Source organism: Scatophagus argus, chromosome 6 (genome assembly GCF_020382885.2).
Source record: "Scatophagus argus isolate fScaArg1 chromosome 6, fScaArg1.pri, whole genome shotgun sequence".
Classification (NCBI taxonomy): domain Eukaryota; kingdom Metazoa; phylum Chordata; class Actinopteri; family Scatophagidae; genus Scatophagus; species Scatophagus argus.
In genome coordinates, this window is record NC_058498.1 from 19,238,590 (window position 1) to 19,244,087 (window position 5,498).

At 44.3% G+C, this 5,498-nt stretch overlaps 1 long non-coding RNA gene across 1 annotated transcript; it reads left to right on the forward strand.

Moving 5' to 3' along the window:
* Nucleotides 1-2,843: 2,843 nt before the first annotated feature.
* Nucleotides 2,844-3,641, forward strand: LOC124061229. The gene is made up of 2 exons (XR_006843701.1): nucleotides 2,844-3,229; nucleotides 3,546-3,641. It is a non-coding gene; the product is annotated as an uncharacterized LOC124061229 (long non-coding RNA).
* Nucleotides 3,642-5,498: the final 1,857 nt, after the last annotated feature.

Here is a 5,498-nt window from a genome sequence, read left to right on the forward strand (position 1 = left end):
CTATAGTTCTACTAAAACCATGTAAAGAGGTAAATTTTTGTCCCCTTTATCCTGCTGGAGAAACCCAAAACAGCCTTGAAGTTGAAAGATTAGCATTGTTATCTGAGGTCAAGAAGAAACATAATGATAAAGTTGTCAGAGAGAAGATGGCCATGACCTTTGTGTACAGGAAGCAGGGGGTTGTCAGACGAGCCTGGTCGCTGAGTTCAAGATCAGATGGCCTGGACTGTTCACTGTGGCAGAGATGTGAAATGCTTCTTAAATTGGCTGTAGTTGACATTTTTGTATGAAGTTTAATTTTTTTTAGTAGGTACCAATATTCTAATATGTTGTGTTTGAGGACATTGTTTTCAGTTGCAGGCAGAATTTGTGAGGATACCCACTCCCCTTGTCTCAAGGTTCTTTGAACAACTTGACCAACACTCTGCCCAGCTCATCAAAGTGCTGAAGAAGAAAGGAGGCTCTGCAGGGAAGAAGATTAGCCTAATTTTGGCCCCTATCGCACAGGTATGGCCCCTAATGAGTAAATATTTGTGATTTCATTGTTATTTACAAAACCTGAGCAGCAACTCATGTGTTTCTTGCAGTCACCCCACAATTAAAACACACACAGATAGTGATCATAATTGTGTTTAGGGATCAGATGTGCTGACATTTGGAATGAGTAACTGAAAGTTTGCGACCATTTCCTGATTCACACCAAATCAAAGCCTCTTTTTTTAGGTTTATCTATAAGTGAACATTCTGAAAAGTTCAGTTTTTGATTTGAAAGAGATTTCAAAACAAAGGCAGAAGGTGTGTGAATGTAATGTTTTTTCTTTTTTTTCTTCAGTGTGAAACAGTTGAAAAGAGGAGGCAGTGCATCCTCAAAGCACTTTGTGTCTACCTCAATGAAGACCCCAGCATCCTCTTCAAAGAATATCGAGTTTGTAATTTTAGTGTCTACCTTTTATTCAATCAAATCCTGAATAATTAATCATGTTACTTTGTTATAATTTGCATGGAATCAGTTTATACACTCACCGCGCATGTTATTGGGTACACTTCTGCAAGCTATTAGATTACTATACAACAGGGGTATTCAACTAAAATTTTAAGAAGTCCAGTAAGAGAAAATTTCACCAAACGTTTTGTGTCATAGTGGTGTTTTGCATTGGCATTTTTAATGAGTGCCACGGCCTCTGAACATATGAGACACACTAGTTTTGTGCTCCCAGTGGGAGGAATGAACATAAATAAATCTGTCTATTCTGGGTTGAAAGCTCTATTTTCGCTCTACATTTTATATTACTTCGCCATTATTTTTCTCTGTCGTCTCGTGCTCACTCATCTCTCCGTCTTCTTTCCCTGTCTCCACTTACTCGTCTCTCCATCTTTCCTTCCTGTCTCCCACTCACTCGTCTCTGTCTTCTCTTCCTGTCTTTTTGTCTATCCATGTCATCTCCCTGTATCGCTTACTTCCCTTCCCACCTGTCACTCACCTCTCATCTCTGTATTCAGAGTCACACTTTTTTTACACAAATTTGATTGGCTGAGCAGCGTCACCTGGGACTTGCATGTAATTGGTCTGTAAGGTCCGCTAAACAAATGGCGCAAAGACTAGAAAATGGGTGTGTGTGTGTGTGTGTGTGTGTGTGTGGGTTGTGTAAGGTATGGGGTAGCAACAGGGGCTACAGAGGAACTCCAGAGTTCAGCAGTCTCATAGCTTCTGGGAAGAAGCTGCTCCTCAGTCTGGTGGTCCTGCTCTTGATGCTTCGCAGCCTCCTGCCTGAGGGGAGAGGGGCAAACAGTTTGTGTGAGGGGTGGGTGGGGTCCTTCATGATGCAGGAGGCCCTTTTCCTGCACCTGGAGGTGTAAATGTCTGTGGTTGTGGATAGGCTGTGTCCCACAGTCTTTTGTGCAGCTTTCACCACCCTCTGCAGAGCCTTTTTCTCTGCTGCAGAGCAGCTGCCGTGCCACACAGTGATGCAGGAGCACAGGACGCTCTCCACCACACATCTGTAAAAGAATGTCAGGACTGAGCTCCCCAGTCCAGCACGCCTCAGCCTCCTGAGGAAGTAGAGGCGCTGGTGTGCCTTCCTGATGAGGCAGGACGTGTTGTTGCTCCAGGTGAGGTCGTCCGTTATGTGGACACCCAGGTACCTGAAGCTGGAGACCACTTCCACCGCTGTCCCTCCGATGTACAGGGGAGGAAGGGGGAGGTGTCTTCCCCTTCTGAAGTCCACGATCATCTCCTTAGTCTTCTTCATGTTGATGCAGAGGTTGTTTTCCCTGCACCAACCCCCCAGGTGTTCCACCTCCTGTCTGTAGTCGGACTCGTTGCTGTTGACGATGCGGCCAACCACAGCTGTATCATCCGCAAACTTCACGATGAGGCAGCTCGGATGTTGCGCTGAGCAGTCGTGTGTGAGCAGGGTGAACAGGAGGGGACTCAGCACACAGCCCTGGGGAGAGCCAGTGCTGAGGGTGATGGGGGAGGAGGACATATCATGGATCTTCACGGTTTGCGGCCTGTCCGTCAGGAAGTCCGAGACCCAATTGCAGAGGGTGGAGCTCAGTCCAAGAGCACTGATCTTGTGGATCAGTGTCTGTGGAATGATTGTATTAAAGGCAGATGTAAAATCCACGAAAAGAAGGCGGACATAGGAGTCTTTATTCTCTAGGTGGGTGAGAGCTGTGTGGACCACAGAAGATATGGCATCCTCTGTGGATCGGTTCTTTCTGTGTGCATAAGGAACAGCTTCTTGTGCTATTTTAATTAAACTGTTATATAAAAGTAATCTGAAATACAAAAGTTCGTTCTTTGGAATTCAGAAAAATCTTTTTATTTATTTTTTTTTTTATTTCATAGTTTGTTTTTGTCTTTTCTGACTCTCCTATGTAAAGGACTTACCTTTGGCATCTACAGCATCAATGTTGAGGGAGGTGATGCCAATACTCCATAAAGTCTAAACTCTTCACAAACATAAAAACACAAGGAAAATTAGCAATGAAATACAACATCACATAGTAATTGATTTTTTTGGGGGGGTGGGGGGATCGTGGGAGGAAACCGGAGCACGCGGAGAAAACCCAACATGGAGAACATGCAAACTGAAGAAGAAGAAGAAGAGGAAGGACAGAAGGGTCCAGACTGGGATTCAAACCTGGAACCCTCTGGCTATGAGGCAACAGTGCAAACCATTGCATCACCATGCCACACCCATCCACGTGATTACTGCAAGCCAAGGTTTCCCCGCAGGTATGGGGTAGCAACAGGGGCTACAGAGGAACTCCAGAGTTCAGCAGTCTCATAGCTTCTGGGAAGAAGCTGCTCCTCAGTCTGGTGGTCCTGCTCTTGATGCTTCGCAGCCTCTTGCCTGAGGGGAGAGGGGCAAACAGTTTGTGTGAGGGGTGGGTGGGGTCCTTCATGATGCAGGAGGCCCTTTTCCTGCACCTGGAGGTGTAAATGTCTGTGGTTGTGGATAGGCTGTGTCCCACAGTCTTCTGTGCAGCTTTCACCACCCTCTGCAGAGCCTTAATCCACGTGATTACTGCAAGCCAAGGTTTCCCCGCAGAACATTGCATCGTAAAGATAGGATTAACGTTATTCACATCACCTTTCAGTGATTTTAATGTTGTAACTGATCAGTGTATGTAAAGATGAAGTACGTCTCCGCTTCTTCCCATTGGACAAATGGGGAGCAGAAATATCCCGGACAGTAGTGCTGCTATCATTCACTGATGATGTAATTTGGAATCTGATCGTGTATAGTTGAAGTTGGGTGATGGAGCCACCATAGGCCTCTATGCTAACATGGAGAGCGAGGGATTTATGACCTGTTACTTACAGTTTAACAGTGGTCTCTGTGCAGCAATCAAAAGATTTGAACATTCTGGTGAAGAATTTGCAGATCCTGTTGAACAACTTCCTTTGGGACCTGACTTCACCAAAGCCTGTTTCTTCTTCAACTATTTTATTGCTTCTGGGCTATCGCTGTAATAAGGTTAGACTACGAATTATAGGAATTAATAAAAGGAAGGAAAATAAAAGATTAAATATGACTTATTTACTATATATAAGTAATAAAGTCTAAACTCTTCACAAACATAAAAACACAAGGAAAATTAGCAAAGAAATACAACATCACATAGTAATTGATTATTGTTTTTTTGGATTGTGGGAGGAAATGGGAGGAAACCGGAGCACCCGGAGAAAACCCAGTGGGAGAATATGCAAACAGAAGAAGAAGAAGAAGAAGAGGAAGGACAGAAGGGTCCAGACCAGACTTGACTAATATAGTGGCCCTTTGTCACTATCCGCGCACGCTGGTGGTTTAACAGGCTTGTACGTGTGCCATGGTGTATAACTTCACAGGTCAGATTTAAGTGTTATGGTTAAAGTGAGTACTTTTGAGTTGACTGTATGTAAGACTAATAAACCTGGAACACAATCAGTAGTGTTTGGACATTGGCTGTGTTATGCATGTGCACCTGCATGCACCTACACTGGCACGCGTACAAGCCTGTTAAACCACCAGCGTGCGCGGATAGTGACAAAGGGCCACTATAGTAAAGATAGGATTAACGTTATTCACATCACCTTTCAGTGATTTTAATGTTGTAACTGATCAGTGTATGTAAAGATGAAGCGCGTCTCCGCTTCTTCCCATTGGACAAATGGGAAGCAAAAATATCCCGGACAGTAGTGCTGCTATCATTCGCTGATGATGTAATTTGGAATCTGATCGTGTATAGTTGAAGTTGGGTGATGGAGCCACCATAGGCCTCTATGCTAACATGGAGAGCGAGGGATTTATGACCTGTTACTTACAGTTTAACAGTGGTCTCTGTGCAGCAATCAAAAGATTTGAACATTCTGGTGAAGAATTTGCGGATCCTCTTGAACCACTTCCTTCGGGACTTGACTTCAACAAAGCCCATTTCTTCTTCACGTGGAGCTGCCTCATTTGTGCCAGGTGGTTTCTTATCAGCCTCAGGATTTGATGTTTTGTCCATGTCATCTGTAGCTGTGGTCCTGTCAATTTTTTCAGCAGCCATGCATTGTGGTCCATTATCGGTGTCCTCAGCAGTTTCTTTGTTAGTTGAAATTGAGCTGACTGAACTATTAGGGGAAGGTCCATGCCAACTAATTACTTCGCTTGATGTTACAAAGGGCTCAAATTCAACAGATGACGTCTCCAACTTGCAGTTTTCAATGGTCTGACAGACTGATTTGACATACATGTCGTCGTTAGTGTCATGAATAAAGTGTTTCATTGTGATGAAACGGTGACCTAAGGCTTCACTGGGGGTGATTCTCTTTTCAGGATCCACATGTAGCATGCGTCTGAGGAGGCTTAAAAAGGCCCGTGTGTCTTCATACTCAGTAGTACTCATCTCTTCTGGTCTGGCCAAGTCATCAAGGCTGTTAAACGTGTCAAAAACTCCACTACATGGTGTGATCTCCAAACCTGTTGTAAGCTTGTATTCATCTTGTGTTTTGAACCTCCATGGAG